Source organism: Cupressus sempervirens, chromosome 9 (assembly GCF_028749045.1).
Source record: "Cupressus sempervirens isolate cs-2001-9-10 chromosome 9, ASM2874904v1, whole genome shotgun sequence".
Taxonomy (NCBI): domain Eukaryota; kingdom Viridiplantae; phylum Streptophyta; class Pinopsida; order Cupressales; family Cupressaceae; genus Cupressus; species Cupressus sempervirens.
This window is the reverse complement of record NC_143126.1, coordinates 560,075-576,904: the sequence shown is the minus strand read 5'-3', so window position 1 is coordinate 576,904 and position 16,830 is coordinate 560,075. Positions and strand designations below refer to the sequence as shown.

The window sequence follows — 16,830 nt, the reverse complement described above, 5'->3', positions numbered from 1 at the left end:
ATATGGCATATAATCAAGTTACTGCTTAGAAACTGTAACCTTGGGAGTTTGAACCATAGGGTGAAACAAAGTAATATTCTTTGTCCAGTGCTATCTCTATTAATAATTTGTGGAGTGACAATGGTAGGAGTAATTTGAAAATGGGGTTGGGTGGGAATAACATAGGAAGTTGATTATGGAAGGCTGAGATATTTAATATGAGGTGAGATAAAGTAAATTGATTAATTAAATAAAAAACATTATTGCACATGACTACCCAAAATTATTTCCCCAAATGGGAATTTGATAGCATACGCCGAGCTCTAGCCAAGATAGTCTAATTCAACCTCTCAACTACACCACCTTCTTAAGGTGTATAAGGAACAATTTTAATATGTTTAATGACATTATATACACAAAAATTATCAAACTTTGAAGAGAAAAACTCACCACCATTGTCATTTAGTAGACATTTAATTTTCTTACCAATTTGATTTTCAACCATAGCATTGAAATATTTGAATTTCAAAAACACTTACAATTTCTTATTCAATGTGTAATCAAAACTTTGTGAGTCCAATCATCAAGAAAAGTTATAAAATAATTAGCACTGCCAATTGAAGTTACCTATGTAGGACCAAAAACATCAAAATGTGTGATCTCTAATGGAGAATATTTCTTCTCATGACCTATCCCTATGAAGCTGGTTCAATTTTCTTGCCATAAAGACAGTTTTTTCATTACTCCAAATTGGTTTATTAAAGACCCATGAGCTTATCTTATAGAAGCATTAATTCAAGCCCATTTTTCTCATATGACTAAACCTCTTATGCCAAATTTCAACATTACTATCCAGAATTGCCATGGCTTCTCCCACTTCACTGTTGCCCTCTAAAATATATAAGCTTGCAGATTCTTTTCTTTAGCTAAAACTAGTTGAACTTTTGACACTTTCAGAGAATCAAGGTCAAAATTAACATTCATCCTTGTGTATACAACCAATTCAATGAAATCAGATTACATTTGAACATAGGAACAAGCCTAACATCATTTAAAAGTCATTAACTACCATTTTTCAGCAATAATAAAATATCCCCTTTGCTAACAATACCACAATTGTTTTTATCCGTAAGAAAAACTTTACCAAATATAGCATCATGTTAATTTGTGAATGCACTCTAACATGGAGTAGCATGAAATATGCACCAAAAATGAGAGCCTACAAACTTGCATTCCTGTTACTAGCTACAAGTACCAAAAATCAATCATCTTTAACAACTATAGAATTAAAACCATTATTTATTACTTTAGTTTAAGCCTTTTTGTAATTCCAACATTGCTTCTTTGTGTGCCTTGGTTTACCACAAAACTAGAAAGTTCCATTTCTTCCTCTAGATTTTAAATGATGATTTGATCCACATCTTCCATTATTGTTATGTTTGCCTCTTGCATGACCTCCACCTCTATTGCTTGTGCTCACAAGTGTAAGAGCATCATTAGAAGAGGGTTCTTGATTCTTCATTTGTATGTCTTCACTAAGTATTGTGGCTAAAATTTCATCAAATTTTAGCTTAGTCTCGGTTTCTTTTGAAGTACTCACAACCATTACTACACCTTCCTAGCTATTTAGAAGTGAACATAATAATAACATATCTTTTATTTCATCATCTAAAAGTATACTGGAGCTAAAATTATATGGCTAACTAATTTATTGAATTCATTTAGATGATTTGACATCACTCTCCCTTCTTACATTTTCAAATTGTATTGCTTCTTCATTATAAACACTTTATTCAATGCTGAAGGTATCTCATACAATGAAGATAAATTTTCAATCAGCTCTCTTTTTATCTTCTCTCTAGAAATATTAAACAACACATTTCTTGAGAGAGCTAAGAAAATTGTTTCCCTTGCTTTCAAATCCATTTCTTTATCAATTATCATTTGTCATCTTTCCTTGGCCCTTTCCTTTACCAAGCAATGCAAGTTGCAAATTATGCTTGATAAAAGAAAGACTCTATTGACACTTTTCATAGCTCGAAGTTTTGTCCAATTTTTATTTTTTATTTTTTATTTTTATTTTCCATTTATCCACCACATCCATGGGGTGTGTAAATCTTCACCAATTTATATAAACTAAAATTGAGCTTAGCCAACTCTATACCAATTGTTGAGCTAAAAGCAAATATAGAAATAGAAATAAAACTAAAAACTAAGGAAAACAATAAATGCAAATATTGACATAGAGTTTATAGTGGTTCATCTACAATGTCTGATTCCAGTCCACTCTTTTAAAACAAGACAATATCTCTATTCAAATTGATTCTACAATACAATGAACATGAACATCAACTGATTGTACATATTCTTTCCCAGTCACATCAAGTGGAAGACAAAAAAGTAGGAAAAAAGGAAGAGTTTGCAATAATTACATTGCATAATTAGAACCTTTGTCAGAAAACCATTACAATCCTACCACTAATTTCAATGAAATAAGCTAAATATATTGATCCAAATTATCTATAATAAATAGTTTGGGAAAAAGATATAAAATCAACTCACAATCACAATGAAGTTGATTTGAAATCCTTCAACTGTGAATTTAGATTGATGAGATCAACAAATCAATAGAATTTTCACAATTGTAAAATTAAAATAATAAAATGAATCTTATAGAGTGGTTGGGCAGAAGTAATTGACCTTATAGAAATTATATATAATGATTAGATCAAAAGAGTAAATAAATCCTAAGAAGATGGCATAAATTAAACTCACTACTCATGCAGAGCAATATAATGGTAGGAACAAGGGTATAAACAAAGTGTATTGACTATTATGGAAGTAGAAGCATCAACCAGAAACAATATACTTTACAACACAAGTTAGATGCAAATAAATAATAAGACAAATAAATAACAATAATAAGAGAAATGACATTACACGGATATATGTGATAAAACCTTGACAATATGTCAAGGAAACATCCACGAGGCAAGTATTGATATTCTTACTGCTCAGAAGAAACTCATTACATCTCCAACTTCATAGTTTCTGCTGCGATAATTCTATTCAAACATAATTATGCTTTCACAAAGAAGAAAGATATATGACCTCTTGAATATAAGAAAAAACCTTCTCAACATAGAATAAAAATTGATTTAATCCTCAAAAACTTAAAGTTTTCTTTTGAAGATTAAAAAAAATGTTATTTTCCTAAAATAGAAAAAAAAATTCACAGTCTTGTTTTTTACACTTTTCTTCAATTATTGTCATTATATAACAATCTCCACCTTGAAAAAGATTTACCTAATACTTTCCCAAGCCCATGTATCACCCCTTTTTCAAACCAAGAGAAGCCACACTCCACTTTAGCTTCTCTACCAACATTGGTTTAGTAAACATATCTACACAATTTTCAGGTGTATGGACCTTTTCAAGAGATACTCCACCTTCTTCAATAACCTATCTTATTCTTAGTTTTACTGTGATAAGCTAGATTTTTAGCCAAATGGATAGTACTCTAACTATCACATAATATAATCACATTATCTTGCACTTTTCCTAACTCACCCAAAAATCCCAACAACCAAATTACCTCTTTACATGAATGCGAGACATCCATATATTCTACCTCAATTGTAGATTGAGCAGCCATCACTTGGAGTTTTGACATCCAACTAATTGCTCCACCTGTAAGAGTAAAGACATAATCTGATGTAGATCTCCTTTTGTCCAAATCACTTGCAAAATTAGAATCAACATAACCACACACTCAATTGCTACATTTGTTATAGGTGAAACAATAATTACTTGTGCCTCTAAGATATTGAAGCACCCATTTCACTACTACCTAATGCTCTTTACCTAGATTTTCCATGTATCTATTGACAACACCCACTGTATGTGAAATATCTAGTCTTGTACATACCATCGCATACATTAAACTTCCTACTTCTTTTTCATAAGGTACACAAGACATATAATATTTTTATTACTTAGTATTAGGACATAGAATTGAAGAAACCTAAAAATGGGAAGCCAAAGGGATATTAACAAGTTTCACATTTTGCATACCAAATCTGATAAGAATCTTCTCCACATATTTCTGATGTGATAGCCAAAGCTTATCATGTTCCCTATCTCTATGTATCTCTATACCCAAAATTTGTTGTTTTGCTCCTAGATCCTTCATATCAAATGTCCTAGCCAACTGAACCTTCGACTTATTAATTTCATCCATGCTCTTACTTGCTATAATCATATCATCAACATGTAATACCAAGATAATGAATAAGTCATTTTCTAAACTTTTAAAGCAAACACAATGGTCATACTCACTTCTTACAAAGTTTTGGCTCACCATGAAGGAATAAAACTTCTTGTACCATTTCCTGGGTCACTATTTCAAGCCATACAATGATTTCTTGAGTTTGTAAACAAAATTTCTATTGCAATCTTGAACAAACCCTTCTAGTTGTTCCATATATATCCTCATCCAAATCTCCATGTAGAAATGTTATTTTAACATCTAGTTGCTCTAACTCAAGATTAAGTAATGTAACTAATGCTAATATAATCCAAATAGAAACAAGCTTAACAACTGGTGAAAAAACTCATGAAAATTGATACCTTATTTTTGAGAATATCCTTTTGCTACTAGCCTCACCTTGTACCTTTCAATTTTATCATCAACACCCTTCTTTAGTTTGTAGACCCACTTGTAGCCAACAACCTTTCTACACTTTGGAAGTTCTAGCAAGTCCCATATCTTATTCTTCTCTAAGGAATTCATTTCTTCTTTCATTGTTATTTTTCATTTAACATTACTCATTACTTCTTGATAACAACTTGGTTCCCCATCATTAGAAATCAAAGAAATTGATGAAGCAAAATCATCATACCTTTTAGGAGGATTCTTATCTTGTGTAGATCTTCTAAAATATGTTTGTGGTATTTCAATAGTTTCCTATATATTTTCTAAATATTCACTTTCTTCTTCAGAGAGATCTTCTTGCTCTTTTTCTCTAGTAGAAGGATGAGTTTCCAACTGAAATTGTTGATATTGTGGTACTTCTTCCTGTTCCAAATTATTTTCTACAAAATCTTATTTTGTTAGAGAGGATTCATCAAATAATACATCTCTTCTAATTATGATTTCATGGATAATAGGATTCCACAATCTATATCCCTTAACTCTATCACCATAGCCAACAAAGGAGTATTTCTTGGATTTGAGGTCTAACTCAGAATCTTGATTTTTAGAAACAAAAGCATAAGCATCATAACCAAACATTTTTAGATTTGAAAAATCACATGAATGACCTATCCATACCTCTTCAAGAAACTTGTGCAATCTATTGTAATTGATGGCAATCGATTTACTAGATAGCATGTTGTATTGACTGCTTCTGCCCACAACTCTTGCTACAATTTGGCATTACTGAGCATACTTATTTCTCCCTCTAGAAGAGTCCTGTTCATACGTTCAACAACATTATTTTTTTGAGGAGTATAAACCATGGTTTTATGCCTTACGATCCCAACTTCTTTGCAATATTTCTTAAACTGTAAAGATGTGAACTCACCTCCATTATCTGTTCTCAAATACTTAATTGATCTTCATGTACCTTGTCAACAAAAAACAATAAATTATTTGAATACACAAAACACATCAGCTTTACCTTTAATAAAAAATACCCATAATTTTCTTGAGTATTCATCTATAAATGTCACAAAATATAATGCTCCTCCAAAAGAAACTACAAGGGATGGACCCCAAACATTTGAATGAATATAGTCTAGAATACCTTTTCTTGTATGGCTACTAGATTTAAACTTTTTTCTACATTGCTTTCCAAAGACACAATGCTTGCAAAAATTTAAATTCAAAGATTTTAAGTTTGGAAGCAACTTATAGTTCACAAGTACCTTTAGCCCTTTCTCACTCATATGACCCAAACATTGATGCCATAAATGAGTAGATTCATCACTTTCCTTAGATACTACTATCACATGATTTACATCTGTACTTCCTTCCAACCTATAAAGGTTTCCAACATTTGTACCCTTCATCACCACTAAAATTCCCTTTGACACCTTAAGAACTCCACCTTGACAAGAGAATTTATAACCACCACAATCCAAAACACCCAAGGAAATTAAATTCTTTTTTAGTTCTGGTACATGTCTTACCCCTATTAGTGTCTTTAGAATACCATCAAACATCTTTATTCTAATACTCCCAATCCAAAAAATATTACAAGAAGCATTATACACCTCCATCCTTATGCACCTCCATCAATAGGTTGGTAAGAAGAAAACCAACTCCTATGTAAACATGTGTGATCAGAAGCATATGAATCTAAAATCCATTCATCTTGATACTGTAAGATATTACAAATATATAACACTTCACCAACCGTACCTAAATTTTCCTTGGCTGGATTCACTTCCTTTTTGGATTCATCATTCTCTTCTTTTCTTTTCCAACAATCTTTCTTGAGATGCCCTTCTTTATTGCAATACCAATGTTTTCCCTTACTCTTTTTGCCTTTTGACTTGGATATGAATTTATCTCTTGAACCTTCCCCTTTTTCTATGGAATGACCTCTAGCAACCATTTCTTCTAGTGTATAGTTTCTATATTAGACTTCATTGACACCTTATTAGACAACAAAGCTCCCACAATAGAATTAAATTCAATGGAGTTAGTTGTATCAAAACTAAAAGAAGTAACTATATGATTTCAAGATTTGGGAAAAGAACATAATAGCGTAACTGCTTTGTCTTCATCGTTGATTTTAACATCCATACTACCCAATTGACAAATTAGAGTATTGAAAACATTTAAATGATTAGCAATTTTTATACCTTCCTTCATTCACAAGGTATCCAGTTGCCTCTTCAAGTAGATTCAATTTTTGAAGGATTTTATCATATAAAGACTCTCCATTCTACCCCCTAAAACTATAGATGTATCTTCTTCAAAAAATTTGAAAAGAACCTCATCTACCAAACACAACTAGGTTGTGCTTAGGGATCTGTAATGATCCCATCTTTTAGCTCTCATGTTCTCCAAAGTCTAAGTGGAGGATAAGAAGAAATTAAATTAATTTCTTATAAAGTCATTCAATTAAAATTAAAAGGTGACTTTGTATTTAATTAATTTAATTATTAATTACTGGCTTATGACTTTGACATAGAGTTTTTCAAAGGTAAGAAAAATGTGGTGGCTGATGCCTTATCTCAGAGACCTCACTTATGTGCTCTGGCAAAGATTTCAGGAGATTGGAGAGATAGCAGAGTATGTCGGAGATGCTTGGGCTTCTGGATTGATTTTAGGTACCATACAGGATGATCGCTATGAGGTGATAGATGGATTGATCAGAGTTCAGGATAGGGTTTATTTGATTCCGTCATCACATTTGAGAGAGGTGATACTGAAGGCATTTCATGATGCACCCACAGCTGGACATCCTGAGGTCTTAAGACCTACAGGCAGATCCGAGAGCAATTTTCATGGAAAGGGCTCAAGGATGATGTTCAGAGGTATGTCAAGGAGTGTGTGGTTTGTCAACAGAATAAGGGAGAGCACACATTTCCTCCAGGTTTATTACAACCTTTTCCCATTCCTGATAGGAAATGGGAAAGTATTTCGATGGACTTCATCACTAGTTTACCACGAGTGCAGGGAAGGGATTGCATCTATGTGGTGGTGGACCGCTTGACAAAGTTTGCTCACTTCTTTGCTATTCCATTCACTTACACAGTAGCACAGGTGGCAGAGCTTTTCCTTAGAGAGATATTCAGGTTACATGGGCTGCCCAGATTCATTGTCAGCGACCAGGATAGTAAGTTTATGAGTGTTTTTTGGCAAGAATTGTTTAGGTTGTGTGGTACAGATCTTACACCTAGCACTAGTTATCATCCACAAACAGATGGGCAAATAGAGATTGTGAATAAATGGGTGGAAGGATATTTGAGGAACTATGTAACTACACAACAAAAGGCTTGGATCAGATGGTTGCATATGGGAGAGTATTGTTATAAGACCACTTATCATATGTCCATCAAGATGACTCCTTTCATGGCACTCTATGGTTATGAAGCACCTAGCTTCATGGATTTAGTTTTGGGGGACAGTAGAGTACCCAAAGCCAAAAACTTATTGCAGGATAGTCAGGACATCCTGAAATTGCTCAAAGAGAATATACAACAGGCCCGGAATCAACAAAAATTGTATGCTGATCAGCACCGAATAGAGCGTAGCTTCAAGGTAGGGGATAAGGTTTACTTGAGACTACAACCATATAGACAGTCGTCACTCAAGAAGAGCGGAGCTAAAAAGTTGAAACCTAGATTTTATGGTCCCTACAGGGTGATTCGCAAAGTGGGCAAAGTCGCCTATGAGCTTGAGCTTCCAGAGAGCAATCGAGTGCACAATGTGTTTCATGTGTCTAGGCTTAAGAAAGCCATTGGTCAGAGTGTAGTGCCTTCTACAGATTTACCCCCTTTGGATGAGGAGGGGAAAATTGTGTTAGTACCCGAGGCTATTCTAGACACCAGAGAGAGGCAGCTTAGAAATAGGATAGTGAAGGAGTATTTGGTCAGATGGAGAGACCTACCGAAGGAAGATTCTACATGGGAGAGTGAGCAGGTTATTCAACAGGCTGGACTGAGATTGCTTGAGGACAAGAAATTTCAAGGGGGGTGGACTGTAATGTCCCCATTTTAGTAGTTGACCAAGTGTGTGTGCAATAGCCTTGTTCTACATGGTCCCGAGGGCTAACGAAGGGTTTAATGGGATCCTGGAGTGTTTTGGCCTAGTCATTTCCAGTTTGGGCCAAAACGAAGTTTATTTACTCAGTTTCAGGCAGGCTTACTATTTTTAGTAAGTCGACAGGACATAGTGCAGGTCAATTTTGGTGATTGGATTTGATACTCCTCGGTGAGAGCTTTCCGATGAGCTATCACTCACATTATTCAGAGTCCGATTGCTAATACATTTTAATGCCTGAAGTTTTACTAAAGTAACGTCTAATTTAATTGTAAAATATTAAAGTGTTACTTTAATATTTATTTTATGGGGATGTGTAACCAAGGGAGACATAAGGGGTATTTTAATATATGTTTTATATACTACACATCTTTTATCCCATATTGCCCATATGAGTTGAGCAGACCCTTGGAAATAGAATAAAAGGAAGCATTTGTGGCTTCATTAGCCAGGTTGAATATGAGAAGAAATTGGTGTGTGAGTTGCAGCTCTGTTCTTGGCATTTGAGGACATTTTTCGTCTCTTGTAACATTCTAGACATCATTCCCTTGGGGTTTGGCCTTTGAAATTCTTTGTTATCGGCTTCATTATTAGGCAGTTTAGTTACATTTCTAGCTACAGGCAAATTTGGTATTTTGCTCATATCTTCTTCACTACTTGTCCGACGCTTATGCCACTTTGAGGGAATGATATTACGAAGGTAGTGGACTGATTGAAGGACAAAGTACTGTAGCAACAAGTTCGAAAGCATGGGCTAGAGTATTATGTCAATAATGCTGAAGTAATTAGTGAGTTGATAAATCTGCCATGTATTTGTCTTTATGAATTCTAAAAATAGCATTTAATTGGTAGCAGTTCATTTCCACTTTGCATATTATTGTAGTTTCTTTCTTGTTTATGTTGTATGATACCAATTCCATGCACAAAACACAACAAACAAATAAACATTTGATTTTCAGAGTTATAAGGGGTTTAAAACATTAAACGAAGAAATAAGAGGTTGAATGCAAACTGTTTGACATAATTCCTTTCAGAAATTTGGTTTAGTTTTTTGGGCATTCCTGGGTGTCCATTACAGTGGTATCAGAGCTATAAGTCTTGCCATCCCGTGGAGATCATATTGATAGCCGGATAAAGATGTATATTAGTCCAGATCAAGATGTGATGTTCAAATAGTTATTGGGTATATTAGAGAAGGGGCAACGTGTGCAAAAAGAGCAGAATAGGATGCAACAGGAGAAAAATAGGCAAATGGATATGATGTTGCAGCTTATGGCTAGACAGATGAGCATCAACACTGATGATTTGTATGTTGCCCTAGAGCAGAAGGTAGTCGATTTCTCAAGTGGGATCGAGTCATGTATAGAGCCAGCCAGCTATGATGTTGGTGATGTGGGCCTTTCGGCAGGGTCAATAGAGATATGCGTGCAAAGTCAAGAGACCACATATGAAGCCTTGTTAGGGGATGATAATGTAGCAATAGTGGAATTAGGAGAATGCAAGGGAATTGTCATATCAACAACCACTTCTATGTTAGTTGAACCATCCAACGAGGAGTTTGGCAGTAAGCATGCGGTTGTAGATGTGTGCTCTGATGATAGGGTAAAAGCACAAACCCATGTCACCTTTTATAAAGAAATGTGATATCAAAATGTGACAGTTCAACATTAATGACAAAAAAAATCGTATTTGTGTTTAAAATATGAAGATGATGTAAACTGATGAAATGTGTAGAATTGTATGAATTTTATGCCTATAATTTTTATAATTTTTTTGACTAAGAATTTATTCATTTTATTTTATTTTGAAGTCCCTTTTTTAACTATAAAAAATATAAGATGTAGTTCCCGTCAAACAAGTATGTGTAAATCATCCTTTTTTGTTCTGATTTGAAAATATTTTATAGATGACATGTATAGCTAGTGAAAAAAAGAAGAAATAATTATTTTTGATGTATATTTTCTTTGTTATAAGTACTCAAGTTCGACCTTGTCACAATTCAACAGTTTTTTCCTCCCGTCAAAACTTCCCTATCAAATCTATACCTTCTTGAAAAAAAATTACATATTTGTGAAGAGGATTCTCTCCTCTAGTGATAAATACAAATTTTTTAATTTTTTGATATGATTTACTATTTTTTTTCATTTTTTGAGAGAGCATCTTCTAAAATGTTGAAATATTGACTTATAATATTTTGAGATTATAATATATTATAACTAATCAGAACACTCAAAAATTTATATAATGATGATATTCAGTCTGAGATCTATAAAAGGGTATTTTTAGTTTTTTTTTTAAATGAGTTTTGATAGAGAAATGAGATTTGACCAAAACAGATTTTTGTATCACAAATGGTGACATAGATCTATGCTTTTACCCGATAGTACATTTGTTATTGCTAATGAGGTGAGCAATATAGTGACAGAGTCATATTATACTATTGATCAACAAAGTGTTAATGTTCACTCTTGGGATAGTACTATGTTCAACATGGATACAACATTGCCTTATGACAATCTGATGTTTGAGGCTAATCATTCACCTGAGTGGAGTTGGGCTCAGTTTTCACTATCCACAAAGATTCAATTTTGTGTTGCATGAGTTGGGAGGAATAGGTTTCATAGATCTTCTATGGAGCCACCTTCTGGTGACATCGAGACTTATACTTCATTAGCACAAGTTTTGGGAGCTAACTTGTAGGACATGTGGTTGGTCTTAATGATGTTCATTTGCAGTTTTTTTAATATGGATATCACATATTACTTCAATTGGGATCTAGGTGGATGTTGGAGTTCATTATGTTACTTAATTGCTTGAGGACAAGCAATTTCAAGGAGGGCGAATTTGTAATGATCCCATCTTTTGGCATTCACGTTCTCCAAAGTCTAAGTGGAGGATAAGAAGAAATTAAATTAATTTCTTATAAAGTCATTCAATTAAAAATTAAAGGTGACTTTGTATTTAATTAATTTAATTATTTACAAGGGAGTAGCTTCTAGGGTATGAATTAATTATTGGAAGGACGGAAGTCTCTCGTGACTTAATTAATTATTGCCAGGGAGGAATTTCTAGAGAATGCATTAATTATGGGAAGGAGGAAGCTTCTAGCTCTTGCAATTAATTCATGTTTTAGTTCCTTCAAGAAGGACGAAGAAAAGGATAAATAGGGCTGAAAGTCTCATTGCTGCTCATCAGATGATTATGATTTGCATTTGATAAGAGCTTGGATGTGTGAATAACACTCCTTTTTTGGCAATAGAGGACATTCATTCTTTGTTGTAACATTCTAGACGTCATTCCCTTAGGGTTTGGCCTTTGGAATACATCTCTTTGTACTTGATTGCAACATTTTTAGAATTAATATAATTTCAGCAATTGATTCAGCTTTTGGGCATTCCTGGGTGTCTATTACAGGATCTCATTTCCAAATCTTCCCAATCATCCTCTGTCATATTTTTCAATTTTTTTGACATTCCAACTAATGCCTTATGCAATCCTTGATGCACTAACAAATCATGTGTCTTCAGCTTCCATAGCTCAAAATTTTTTTTCCATTAAATTTCTCTACCTCAAATCTTGCATTCAAAACCTTTGTAATTTGATGCTGTAAAAAACTCAACACCAAATTCTAACACATCTCCTACAAAAACAACTTCTCTAATACCACTTGTTATGGAAGCAAAAGCATCAACTAGAAATAATGTACTTTAAAACACAAGTTAGATGCAAAGAAATAATAAGTGAAATAAATAACAATAACAAGAGAAATGACAATACAAAAATATACATGATAAAACCTTGACAATATGTCAAGGAAACATGGGGTAAGTATTGTTATTCTTATTGCTCAGAAGAAACTCATTACATCTCGAACCTCACAGTTGTCGCTATAAATAATTCTATTTGGACATAATTATGCCTTCACAAAGAAGAAATATATATAACCTCTTAAAGATAAGAGAAAAACTTCTCAACATAGAATAAAACTCAATTTATTCCTAAAAAACTTAATGTTTCGTTTTGAAGATAAAAAATTGTTCTTTTTTCTAAAATAGAAAAAAGATTGTTTTCACAATCTTATTTTTTTAGCTTTTCTTCAATTGTTGTCATTATTTAACATTGACAACATTAAATTACAAAATGTAGGGGTAAAGAACATTAAAATAAATTTAAATTGCATGATGTTGCACCATATAGCTGGGTCATCGCATCACATGGGATTTGAGTTTGTGGTTAACAAAATGCTTTTCCAGCCTTAAGTACAATGCTCCCATTTCACAATACTAGCAATCCCAAAGAACACTCAAATGTCCAAGGAAAACTCACCAATAATGAAATTTCTTTCCAAGCTTAGTTATTAGATTGAAGTCTCGACAAGAATATTGTGCTATGCAATTTAACTGTTCTAATGTTTCTTCAACACTACAACATCAAGGAAGAAATGACAAATAAAGTCTACTATCAATTGAAGGTACGGCCCAAGTACAGACAAAGAAATGGCTAGTCTAAGAGAAATGGGCCAGCACTAATTAGTAGAAATCGCTACCACCCAAAACGAAAATGTTGGTTGCATATAAAGAGTGTGGACTGAGCAACTGATAAAATTCAAAAATTAGGGTCCATAAGCTCATAAATGACTGTGCAAATAATAATATGTCAAAAGAAACATCATGAGAAAGAAACTAATGTTAGGGAACGTTAAGAAAGATAATCAACAAATAAAAGTAAAGCTTGTCAAATAAAAAATACTCAAATCCCTTATCAACATTTCTTTATACTTATTTACTTTTGTAAAATTTTAGTTGAACTAGCAAATAATCTAGCTAGAATGATAGGACAAAATATGTAGCTATAGAAAGAAAAAATTTAGAACAGAAGATGAAAAATGGTAGTTCTCATTAATTACAATGAAAGAATAACAATAATATAGACTTCTTCAAAGCATAAAGTAGAGGAAAAATAGGAATCATACTAGAAAAATCAAAATTATTCCTTAGTTAGCTTACATACTAATAAAAGAAGCTTTATCCAATAAAAGCATGGATAAAAATAAAAAAATGCTAAGCTTTATTTTCTAACACCCCCCCTTAAGTCTAATTAAGGAGACAAAAGCCTAAGAATATGAAAGAGGAAAGAGGGAAAACCCAGTAGGAACAAATCCCCCCCCTCCCCACTCTCACCCCCTCAAAATATGCATTAGAAAAGAATCTTTTAAGGCATAAGAAAAGTGAGGGTGACTGTTGAATGACAACTGTAATAGTGTTGAATAAACTTCCTCTGAAATCGGGATGAAAATTAGGATCAATCTGCATGAGTGCCCCTAATGACGCTACTCGAACAATGAGCAGATGACAACTTAGGCAAAACATTCATCAATCGAAGATACAAAAGGCAATAATCTGCATAGAAATCCCCAACCAATAAATAGATAGAAAAAAAAGACAAAACATCTATAAATTAAAGATGTAGATGACACATAAATCTGTATGAGTGACCCGAACGACACTACTCAACCAAGCAAAAAAAAATTACTAGTTGAAAATACAGGTGCTAGGTGTCAACAAAATTGATCAACTATGGAACCAAGGTAGCATCAACAACAACAGTAGAAAACCCTTCAAAATCTTGAAATGAAAGGCATGACCTGTCCACTAAAATTGTGTGCCACTAAGAAGAAGATGAAGGCAAAATCCATGCAAAAGGAGTGTGATCATGGCCTGTCTGTGATGGACTAATGAAATTCAATTCAACCTCTGTTGCCATTACAATTCCATGCAAGTCTCTACTTATGAGCTGAAGCAGAATCTTTGGCTTCCATTTAAAATACTAATATAGCTTCAAGCAAGTAAAGGCAGAAAACTCCATTCTTCAAAAGCTCTAAGTTTCTTTAATACCTACAGCAAAAAATTCATTCTCTTTTCTAGCAGCCATGAGCTTTCATACCATGTAAAATTTTAGCTTAACTAGATAATAATCTAGCTAGAATGATAGAACAAAATATGTAGCCGTAGAAAGAAAAAAATAGAATAGAAAATGAAAAATGGAAGTTCTCATTAATTACAATGAAATAATTACAATAATATATGCTTCCTCAAAAAACATAAAGAAGAGGAAAAAGAGGAATAAAACTGAAAAAATCAAAAGTATTCCTTAATTAGCTTACATACTAATAAAAGAAACTCTATACAATAAAAACATGGATAAGGGGAAAAAGAAAAATACTAAGCTTTTTTTTCTAACAATTTTGTCCTATTCATCACTTCTCATTCCCTTTGGCGACTACAAAAATTAGTAGTAAATCTTCCTTTTCATGTAATGGCTGCTCAGAGCTTCGTCTCCTTTCAAAGTCCCTTCATAAACTTCAAGATTTCTCAATATTTTTAGTGGGGTTAAATTCTGTAGCGGAGACAATACAATTAATACGAGATTGTGGTCTTGTTTATAGTGGTTGGTAACAGAGCTGTAACACATTTATATGGTTGTACAAATGTCATTTAGTCTATTTGAAAAGAAAAATTATGTTTGAAAAAATGTCTGCTTTCACGTCTATCTAACGTTTTTAGTCGAAGAATTAAGTCGGATGCTTATTATTAGATTTCAATATAAAATTCTCATCTATACGAATCAATAATAAAATGCTAAGTTACCTTTCCATGGCAGCTATATCAGAAGCAATCAATTCAGTGGAACAATACCCACAACGTTTTCCAATTTAAAGAAGCTGAAAATATTGTAAGTAGGTTAGCTCTATGTACTCTCCATTTTCCGTTGCATTTTGAAAAATGTGCTTTAAATTCGCTCATGCCTTTTTGTGCAGTCGTGCATCTAGCAACAACTTCACCGGAAAACTTCCAGATGTTATTGGAAACTGGACCCGACTTGAGGACTTGTGAGATGACAGATTCTTGAAGTATTGCATGTATACAAATGTTTCTTTTTCCCTCTTCCATTTGTATGATGTGGCGCTTCTAATTGCAGGAGACTGGAAGGGACTTCTTTTGAAGGGCCAATTCCTTCAACCCTATCAAACTTGACTAAATTGATTACTCTGTACGCATAAGACACCCTTTCATCTCGCCTGCTTAATTCCGAATGCAAAAGCTAATTTTGGATGTGATTCTAAAGAATCAAAATTGAAAACCGTTCTTTTTCTATCATCCTAATTTTATTCTAGTTGTTGATTTATCGTAGTTTCTTTCTGAATTGTTTTTTCATAGGTAGTGTATCTAACATCTTTGCCTAATTGTGACATGTTTTCACTCTCATTAAACAGCATAATATGCGATTTACCTAACGGTGTCACGTCTCTTCCATTCTTACCAAATCTAAAGAATCTTGAAAAGTTGTGAGTGTATTTCTTATGTGTACGTTAATATGGTCATGATGCTCAAATACTAGATGTGAATTTGATTTCTTTTTCTTTTTACTTGTTTCCCTAAGCCCTTACTCTAGAATGCTCTTGGCTTTCTTTGACAGATTTTTAAGAAACAATAATATCTCTGGACAAATTCCTGGAAACATTGGAGAATTGGACAAACTCCAGATTCTGTAAGTTATTCTTCAAAGCTTACGGGTGTTACTAACTAAGAATTTAAAGCTTATGAACGCTCCATAAATAATAATTTGTGTTAAAAGGGAGAAATCCTTTTATGGAAGCTCAGTGATTCTAGCGCAACACTTGTCAGAAGATGTCTCAGTACATTAAAATGAAATAAGATAGATAAGGATATAAAGTTTTGGTGGCATCCCACATGTTTACAAATTGCGGATAACATCTATCTAATGGATGTCACATGTGTCAAAAGTGAGATATTCACCAGATTACGAGTTTAAAACAGTTACATTATTCTCTAACAATTCTCCAAACAAATTGATATCCAGCGTTGGAATCAATACGGAAGAAATTATCAAACAAACATATGAATAGCACATACAATTTTTTATTAAAAATATTGATTTATATACATAGATCCTTACCACCATCTTAGATCTATTTTATGACCCCTCTCTCTCTATATGAGCGTCTAAGAGGTTTCTAAATTTAACCCCATTGCTGAATTGACTTAAAATTTTAC

The 16,830-nt window shown here is 33.2% G+C and overlaps 1 pseudogene across 1 annotated transcript in view; it reads left to right on the top strand.

Moving 5' to 3' along the window:
* The window catches only part of LOC149537314 (putative LRR receptor-like serine/threonine-protein kinase At1g56140), a 214,671-nt pseudogene that overhangs the window by 16,678 nt on the left and 181,163 nt on the right, over positions 1-16,830 (top strand). The window contains exons 7-11 of the transcript XR_016356548.1: positions 15,416-15,487; positions 15,573-15,644; positions 15,734-15,805; positions 16,029-16,100; positions 16,232-16,303. The product of XR_016356548.1 is annotated as a putative LRR receptor-like serine/threonine-protein kinase At1g56140 (transcript). The remainder of the gene's footprint in view (positions 1-15,415; positions 15,488-15,572; positions 15,645-15,733; positions 15,806-16,028; positions 16,101-16,231; positions 16,304-16,830) is intronic.